Source organism: Pan paniscus, chromosome 7 (assembly GCF_029289425.2).
Source record: "Pan paniscus chromosome 7, NHGRI_mPanPan1-v2.0_pri, whole genome shotgun sequence".
Lineage (NCBI taxonomy): Eukaryota > Metazoa > Chordata > Mammalia > Primates > Hominidae > Pan > Pan paniscus.
Genome location: NC_073256.2, coordinates 150,065,889 through 150,076,407, shown reverse-complemented (window position 1 = coordinate 150,076,407; position 10,519 = coordinate 150,065,889).

Genomic DNA, 10,519 nt, shown 5'->3' with positions numbered 1-10,519 from the left:
CTCAATACTGAGTGTAAAATATTCCCCACAGGGAACCAGATGTCTAGATTACTGGGTTGGATTATATCTAAAGTGCGAAAGAGAAATTGCTGTGGTTTGAATGTGTCTCCCAAAGTGGCTGTGTTGGAAACTTAATCCTCAATGCAACGGTGTTGAGAGCCGGGACATTTATGAGGTGATCAGGTCATGAGGGCTCTATGTATTAATGCTGTTATCGCAGCATTTGAACCAGATTTGAACCAAAACTTTATTATTTGCACGATATTAAGAATTAGAAAAAAAGAATTACAAATATGAGTGGTAATGGAGTAGATATCAGGATGTTACATTTTTATATTGCTTCATTGTTTACATGAAGTAACTTAGTATCCTAACTTAGCGGTAATTTAATGTCCTATATGATTTGTATCTAGCTTAAATACTCTCAAGAAAGCTAAGAAAACCATGCAGTTCCTGGGGGACTACTTCACAGTTGCTGTGTAATGGGCTCTGTGGTATATTACCATACAGTTAATGCAGGTCAATATCGAAGCCAAAAGCAGCATAATTTAGTGATTGAAAGCATGAGCTTTGGAGTCAGGCAGATTTGAGTTCAGGCCCTGAGCTCTTACCTTGGGCAAGTCACTTATCCCTTAAACTTCCATTTCCTCATTTGCAAAACAGAAACAACAATGCCAACCACACAATGGGTGAGGATTAAACAGGAGAATGCACAGGAAGCTTGCAGCACCTGGTGAGAACTCAACGAAGGTGTGGGTCCGCCTTCTGATGACGGAACCTGTTACAGCCGTCTGTCTGAAGCGATGAGATGAGGCAACCCTTGCTCTGGGAAGGCAGAGTCACCTGGCATCATCAAGGTATAAGAAAAAAGACTCTCTGGAGAGCAGGATAATTATGACTTCATTATTCTGCTAGAATGTAAGCTTTCAAAGGGCAGAGATCTTTTTCTGTGTTATACATTGATGCCTCCAAGTGCTTAGAAGAGTGCCTGGCACAAAGTGGCTGTTTGGAAATTATATGTTGAATGAATCATTTCCATTCTGATATTTGATCACTCATGTAAGCAGGCACTAAATGGAAATAACTGTAAATATATATAGCCAAAATCTAAATATATTGTCAGTATATTATCCTTTGTAATTTTTATTAGCTTTCCCTTCTTGACATCTGCTTTGCAACAGTTAGACTACAACTGGGAGTAGACTCCTTCATGTATTCTTTTATTTAATTATTCATTCAGCAAATGTTTCCTGGTTCATTGAGTGTCTTCTATGGGTGAGGCACTGTGCATGGTGCTGGGAAAGTGAAAATGGAAAAAGCAAAGTTTTCTGTCATCATGAAGTTCACAGTTCAGCAGAGACAGACTAGTGATGGGATAGTTAATAAGCCAAATGTGATCAATGCTACATATAATAGTAGCAATACAGGAGCCAGTGGGAGGACAGAGGCAGGCATCAAAAACTTAACATGTTCCAAATCTTTATTTACACACCTTCAAATCCATTCCTTCTCCATTCTTCCCCTTCAATCTTCATTTCAGGAAACACAGTCAGCAAGAAAGTAGGAGGCTTCATTGATTCCTCCTCTTTTCTCAAAGTAAGTTCCAGGGTCTCTTCTCTCAAAACTGTCCTAAACATCCCCACTTCCCTCTATCACCACTGCTATCCTCCTAGTCCGGCTGACTCATGATCTACCTGGGTGTCTGCTGCAGAAGCTTCTTTCTTGCTCTCACTCCTCCCAGCCTTTCCACTCATACCCACCACCATAGCATAATCCAGTTTCCACAATGCAGTAGTGTTGGAATACTGCACTCCACAATCCAGTATTGTGGAAATACTGCATTGTGTAGTAAAACAATATTTTAAAGATGTGAATGAGAACAAATCATCTCTAAACCATGTAAAGATGTCCCATCCCATTTGGAATGACACCTTGTCTCCTTACAAACATGATTATTTGCTTCCTGCCCAACCCTTCCATTCCTCCCTGCTCCCCTGCCTCACCATGTTGGGCTCCTTTTTCTGTTCTTTGAGCAAACCAGGCTCTCCCAGTCTAATAATTTTTTGCATTTTTCTCTCTCTGGGAAAAGTCTTCCTTTGTTCTTCACATAACTGTTTCCTTCTCCTTCTCAGGTCTCACTCCAATTGTCATCCGTTCAGAGATGACATTTGATGACCTTCTTTGACTACCCAAATAAGCTCTTCACTCTCGTTCTATCATCACTCCACTTTTCTTTCATAGCCCATATCATCATCTTCAGTCTTTTCTTGTGGTATTTATTTGTTGACTCGTTCATTTTATGTTCACTCTGAATGAGTATAGAAATTTCAGGATGATCAAAATCTTTTCAATCTTGGCTACCACTTTATTCCCAGCCCCCAGGGACTCAATACTATTTGCTGGGGAAAAAAATGGGTCATTGGATTAATGGGACCCTTATGCCCACCCAAATTAGAAATCTTTACACTAACTACACCATGTTCTTGAAACACAATTATTTGGACACACACACATATTCAAGTAGGAGAGATACAGCGCAGGTGGAAAATTAGATTAAAAGTAGAGCTCAGAATAAATATTGTCAGTCTTCTTCATTAAGGCAATGAAAGCCTTGAAAATACGATTCTCTCTAAGCTGGAAGGGGCAAGTGTGAACTGTAGAAGATTCTGGCTAAGACCTCTCTCTGCTTTTGGACAAATGGTGCCTAACAGAGCTGTGTGACAGAAAAAGGTGAGATCATTTTTAGCAGATGCCAGCCAACGTGAGAAGGGTTGACTGATATGACAAAGTCTTTTCATAAAAAACTCAAATCAAAGAAGACAACTGACAGTGAAGTAAACATTTTAAAACTAGAGTAATTAGAAATATATTAGCAATTAAAATAAACTCATTATCATTAGCAAAATTGGCAGTTACTGGTAATTTCCCCAGGGGCCTCATTTCAAGTTTATCTTGGTTGATTATATTAAAATGGATTAATGTGTTCAGAGATATGGTTTTAATTTTTGTGGATTTCATGTACTCACATCCCTATGTATAATTAGTTGAACTTAATGGTTCTGAAATAATAATCTTGTGGATACCACGTTTTCTATGAGCTGGACCCAGGTGTTCTAACACTAAAACTGAATAAAGCTATTGTTTACTCACTTCTCAGAGAAAATTAAATTAGTGGATATGTTTCTTAGTTTTTTTCTGTTATAATTTCTTTAGGCCTTTAGCACCTGCTACCACTTGTCTGCTAGGAAGTACCAGAAAATGACAAAAACCTCGGACTTGAAGCAAATAAACTAACTAAGTAAAAACTCTGAACACCACCCTTCTCGGATTAATAGGGTCTTCATCATGTGGAAATGTGTGTAATGGATGAGACACCACATAGTAAGAGGGAAAGGATTGAACTCTCCATTTCCTTCACCCTTTGGTTCTTCTCTTCTCACAATGGGGGTGCTACTTTTTAGCATCATAGGACATCAATGTTTTATCACTTAGCATTCTTTGTTGTTAGCAATGAAAATGACCCTGGCAACAGAATCAAAAGGATTAGAAGAATACTGGGGAGCTCATATGAATTATGGAAATCTGAGTAGGTTTGTAACAAAGAATTTGTCCTTCACCAAAGAGAAAGACTGGCCTTTGTCATCAGTTTCTAGGAGGCAATCTCTAGTGTCTTTATTTATCTGGGTACATTGGGTCACAGTGGTTAGTCCAACAATGTGATCTAGGGCAGGTGCTAAGCAGACTCATGTAGTCTTAGGTTGGGGATTTTCCATGCCAGAAAGACCAATCATGTAACTTAGTGTGGGGGGGGTGAGGGCTTTGGATCACATGATATCAATCAACCAAGAGATTGAGATTAACTACATGGACTATCAATCAGTCAATCAATTATGCCTATGTGATGAAACCCCAGTAAAAAGTCTGGACAATGAAACTCAGGTATGCTCTCTTGGTTGGCAGTGCTCCATACATGTGATCAAACATTGGTGCTAGGAGAGTAATGTGGACTCTATCCCATGTATCTCTTCATTTGGCTGATTTAATCTACATCCTTTTTCTTTAATAAACTGTAGCTGTTTCTGTAACAACTTCCAGGAAGTTCTGTGAGTTCATCTAGTGAACTGATGAAACTGAGGGTGGCTTTTCAAAACCCCTGAAACTGCAGTTGGTGTCAGAAGTGAGGGAAGTGTTGTATGGAGAAAGTGCCCTCTAAAACTTTGTAGTTGGTCTTAAAAATTTGCTGTAGCTGCACCAAACCTTGCAATAGGCAAAAACAGGGGGTGCCATGGAGTGCCAAGAAGGTAGAATCAAGAGGCATATCAACCAGGTAAAACAGTCTGGCCAGGATGCCATGGGGATGACTCCACTAATCTTTCTGTCTACAGGTGTTCCCTAAAGAGAAGACCTACATGACCTCACCATATGAGCAAAGTAAGGTCATGTATTCTCACACTGGCCATTCTTCCAGGGGTGGGAGGAAAATAGGAGGGGTCACTTGAGCTTCTCCAGCAGAAAACTGGCACCTGGACTTGCCCTCCAAAGAGATCCAGGAGAAAAGATGCTGGGTACCAAACATGGCAAATTTCTACTTCAAAAGTAACACATGAGAAACTATCAATAGCAGCAAGATTTCATTTTGTGTTAGAGATACTCTATGCAGAAGAACCTGAAGGCTTGGTCTCCTCCCACTGAGGCTGTGTAGAGGCCAGAAACAACAGCTGCCTTGACCCCCAGGGGCACTGGCAGGATGGAGCTGGGAGGCAAAGGAGAAGGCTAAACTGAGGGGCAAATAAGAAAACAGGCCAGGAGACCAAAAAGGAAGAGGGAGGGCATGTTATTCCAGGTGCCCATACAAGAGCAGCTGACCTGGTGGGAGGCTGTGCTGGCTGGGTCGTTCTGGTCACATTGAGGACGTGCCTCAATGGGCTCAGAGGGGGCCAAGGGGAGTCTTTAGCTCAATGATTTTCCAACCCTATTTTTGTGGAGTATCTCATGGGCTGGGTTCATGTGTTCCCCCTTCAACATCAAACAAAATCCAATACTTCTCTTTTCCCAGGTCTACATAGACAAGTCATTGATTAGATTGTCTCAGTTCTCCTCAGGTTGGTCCTCATGGTCATTGACCCCTGCTTTAACTGGAAAAGATCCTTTTTTATTTGTCCTATATATTAGGATTTGAATAGAAGACTTAGGCTGCTAAATCAAAGCTCAAATACCATGGAATCCAGCTGCTATTATGTGGATTTGATTTTTTCCCCTCCAAACCTCATTTTTAAAATTTGATTCCCATTGTTGGAGGTGGGGCCTAATGGGTGGTGTTTGAGTTATGGGAGCAGATCCCTCATAAATAGGTGAGTGCCTTCCCTTGGGGGTGAGTGAGTTCTTACTCTGTTAATACCAGAGAGAGCTGGTTGTTAAAAAAAGCCTTGTCTCTCTTGCTTCCTCTCTTGCCTTGTGGTCACTGCACATGCTAGCTCCCCGTCATCTTCTGCCATAAGTGGAAGCGGCCTGAAGCCCTCACCAGATGCAGATGCCCAACCCTGAACTTTTCAGCCATCAGAATCATGAACCAAACAAGTATTTTTTCTTTATAAATTACACAGCCTCATGTATTACTTTATAGCAACACAAAATAACTAAGACACTAGTTTGTTACCTAAAGTGTCACCTTCTACTGGAAGAGTAATGTGTCCACACTACTGACCCATCCTATTAAACACAGTAGTGAAAGGTGCTTGTTCACTTCCCAAGTCAGTGAGTGTATTAAAATTAGTCCCATATTTAAAACAGATATTTGACTACATCTCATGATTCTGTGGGTCAGAAATACTAGCAGGAATCAGCTGGATGATTTTTCTGTTCCTTGTGGCATTGACAGTGGTCAGTCATTCAGGGATATTCAGCTGATGGATGAAATGGTTCAGAGAGTCCAAGACAGCATCACTGATGTGTCTGGTGCCTTGGCAGGAAGGGCTGAAAGGCTGGGGCTGGGCTGGAGGGGGCATCTACATTGGCTTCTCCAGCACGGCGGCCTCAGGGTGGTTAGACTTTAACATGGAGGCTCAGGGGTCCAAGAACCAGAGTTAATTAAAGTGGAAGCTGCAAGGATTTTTATGAACTAGTTTGGCAGATGACTTGGTGTTTCTTCCCTTGTACTCTATTGGTCAAAGTGGTCAGAAGCACATCCAGATTCAAGGGAAGGGGAACAGGCACCATCTTTCAATTGAAAAGAATGTATAATAATTTGCTGTCATGTTTTAAAACCTTCACATCTCAAACTGAGATGTATCAAGCACTTACTAAGGGCAAACATTTTACACACCATCCCTTTAAATCTTGGTAAAATTCAATCAACTAAACACTTTAGTGTTACCCATTTTATAGATGAGGAAACTGAAAAACAATGAGGGTAAGCAATTTGCTTGAGACTCCTATACTTAAGCCCTCAGTGGTGGAGTAGGATATCCTAGTTACTCTCTTCTGAGTATATTCAAATCAGTAAAGTCCTAACTAAAACATCAACTCTTGCCTTTCTTAAACTAATGGAGATGGGCAGAAGTTTGCACAAATAAATTAAGACAATCATTTAAAATTAATTTCATCTTCGATTTTGAGACATGCTTTTCTACTTCCACTTGATTACTAGAATGTCTGATGTTTGGAGAATTCATATCCAACAATACAAATTTATACCTATAGATATGGGTAAAGAAAGCACTGGAATTTTCCAGTGCTTTCTTTATATTCCACTTCTCTTCCAGATGGAAAAAGAAGTTACCCCTTATGTTGGATGCAGTAGATCAACTTAAGTATTGCTGCCCTCCTCCAGTCTTCTCTGTCACAAGCGATACAGTTAAGTTTGATTTTTTCAGATCTTTTTCACTAGGTTGGTAGAAAGCAGACTGAATTTCTTTATCTGTAAGATGGAGACAGTAATTGTACCCACTTTTTAGGGTAACCATCTATGGATTGCTTTGTTTGCAAAAAAAAAAAAAAAAAAAAGGAATGGTTGGCTGGGTGTGATGGCTCACGCCTGTAATCCCAGCACTTTGGGAGACCAAGGCAGGTGGATAACCTGAGGTCAGGAGTTCAAGACCAGCCTAACCAACATGGAGAAACCCCATATCTACTAAAAATACAAAATTAGCCAGGCGTGGTCATGCATGCCTGTAATCCCAGCTACTTGGGAGGCTGAGGCAGGAGAATCACTTGAACCCAGAAAGTGGAGGTTCCAGTGAGCCGAGATTGCACCATTATACTCCAGCCTGGGCAACAAGAGTGAAATTCTGTCTCAAAAAAAAAAAAAAAAAAAAAGGAATAGTTATTGGGTGCAAAAGTAATTGCGGTTTTTGCCATTACTTTTAAATGGCAAAAACTGCAATTACTTTTGCACCAACCTAATAGCTCATACTGAGTACTTTCTACATGTCAAATACTCTTCTAAGGGTTTTACATGTAACGTGTCAATTAGTCCTCAAGGTGCCTGGTATATGGAAGGTACTCAATAAATACATGCTGATGGAAATAAAGAAGGAAGGAGGGAAGAAATGAACCAAGGAGAGAAGGAAAGAAGGGAGGGTAAAAACGAAAGGAAGGAAGGGAAGAGAGGAGGGGGAAAGGGGTAAGGAAAAAGGGACAAGGGAACAGGACAATGAAAGGAAGGAACTGAGACTTGCAGTGGTGCTGGTAAACTTGGCAGCTTGGTTTACCTTTCATAAAGTTGCAATGTAGAAACTTTTCTGAAGAAAAATAAATGCAAAGTATGGTGGAATTCTAGTCACAATATTGGTTACATATCATAAAAAAATACGAAATTATATCAGTTAAAATGAAAATAAAAAGAACTAAATTGCTTTCTAGGCAAATGTCCCTAGAATTTATCCAGCATAAAAGAAGTAGGAGGACTATTTTGCTGTTACTGGAATAAAAAGAACACACACACACTCTCTTTAAGATTTATTTTTTCTACTTGTATACACAAAATGTCACACCTGTTTTTTCAGGAAGCATAGCTCATCTTGCTATAGTTCCAGCAGCCAAAGAAATAAGTCTATTTGGAACAATGATTTGCATAAACAGACACACACCACAACTCTTTAAACTCTTTCATTCACTTTGAGTGAAATGAACTTGACTTTACTTAGAGCTGTCACATAGTGATTTCCCAATTGTCCTCCCTGTCAGTGGACTGTGACAATCACAGCACATTGTACACATGTCCTTCATACCCCCTGGGTCCTCTGTTTCTAAGAAACACAGTGACTGTGATGTTGGGTTGAGGAAGGACACATCATAACCAGCCAGCCTGGCCTATGATAAACTGCAAAGAAGATATTGCTGATTTCCCTGCTTTATCATCCAAAGCTTTTCTCTGCTTGTATTAGTCTGTTTTCATGCTGCTGACAAAGACATACCTGAGACTGGGCAATGTGCAAAAGAAAGAGGTTTAACTGGACTTACAGCTCCACGTGGCTGGGGAGGCCTCACAATCATGGCAGAAGGCAAGGAAGAGCAAGTCATGTCTTACCTGGATGTCAGCAGGCAAAGAGAAAAGCTTGTGCAGAGAAACTCCCACTTTTAAAACCATCTGGTCTTGTGAGATCCATTTACTATCACGAGAACAGCAAGGGAAAGACCCACCCCCTGGTTTAATTACCTCCCACCAGGTCCCTCCCACAACACGTGGGAATTATGGGCACTACAAGATGAGAATTGGGTGGGAACACAGAGCCAAACACTGCTCCACCAGAGTGTCAGGACAATCTGTCAAGACCTTGCCCCTGGAACCAGATCTTATCCTAGATTTTGGTGAAAAGATCCCAAGAAAAAGAACAGTCCAATAACCAGAGAATGAGGTACACTTCCTGGTAAGCCTGCTAGATTCCTTTACAACAAGGACACCTCTGTGGTTGGTGATCCTACTGAAGTGACAAGATGTAGGCCTTACACCCAAGACAGCCAAGCTCTTGAAGAAATTGGCTCACTGACTCCTCCATTCAATCATTCAACAAATATTTACTGAGCACCCAATAAGTGTCAGGAATTTTGCTGAGAGCTAGGATTCAGGGATGGAAACAAACAAACAACAATAACAAAATTCCCTCTCTGCCCTCGAGTAGCTCTCGGTCTAAAAAAATGATGCAGTATAGAATTAAGGTTTAGGCACAAAATTCTGATTCACTATGCTTTAGTAAAATAATATCACTGGGCTTCAGTTTCCTAATCTGTAATATATTCATGACAATATGACCTGCTTGAGGGTTACTGTGAGAATTGAGTTAGTAATTTCAAAGTACATGGGCAGTGTTGAGCGCACAGTGCTTAAAAATATCTTAGAGATTTTTCTCCAGTAGAATGACGGCCCAATTGTTTATTCACTTATGAATGAATGAACAGAATACTTGAGTCCCACAGATATAACATTTCACAGGAAATATCCAAGGCACATGTCCTAGTCTGTTGGTACTTCTATAATGAAATATCTAAGACTAAGTCATTTATCAAGAATAAAAATTTATTTTTATTCTTATAAATTCTTATAAATATTAATAAATTATAAATTTATTCTTATAAAAATTTATTTTTATTCTTGATAAAAGTCCAGTATTGGAAGTTCAATATAAGGGCACTAGGCACCAGTCGCGGTAGCTCACACCTGTAATCTCAGCACTTTAAGATGCCCAGGCAAGAGGATCTCTTGAGGCCAGGAGTTCAAGACCAGCCTGGGCAACACAGTGAGACCTTATCTCTATAAAAAAATCTAAAAAAAAATTAGCCAGGCATGATGGTGCACACACATAGTCCCAAGGTTGAGGACTGAAACCTGGGAAACGCTGGGAAGTGCTCTGGAGAACAAAGTTGAGGTTCCAGTTTTAAAGAAAAAAGGACTAATCAGGAAACGGGTGACTACGAAAGTTGCTTGTTAGGAATTCTCACTGGTTTACAGAAATAACATTGATTAGTTATTGGTTGTACATTGTTAAACTATAGGGAATGAGTTATGATGTCCAGTGTACAGCATTGTTAGGTTTATTTATAGCCATTGGTGGCAACACGCAGTCTAGGGTCCATACGGCAGGCAGCTTTGAAACGATTACTTAGCTTAAGGGGATGGGGGACTGGAACTTGACTGCTGTCACATTTCAGTGCCTCTCTGGGCCTGATAATTTAAAGGGTGCTCCCATTCCTCAGATAGAAAGTTTCTTTTCTTTCTCATCACTCTTAAACTCTCAATCTTACTCTTGAACTCTCTAGTTGTCAAAGGGGCTGCTGTGGTTTGAATGTTTTTGTCCCCTCCAAAATTCATGTTGAAATTTAATCCCCAATGTAGCAGTATTAAGAGGCATAGCCTTAAGGAGGTGATTGAGTCATAGGGGCTCCACCCTCATGAATAGGATTAGATGCCCTTATAAAAGGGATTGCCAGATGGAGTTCACCCCTTTTCACCTTTTCTATCCCTTCTGTCATGTGAGGACAGAGGGCTCCTTTCCTCAGAAGAATGCAGCAATGAGGCACCATC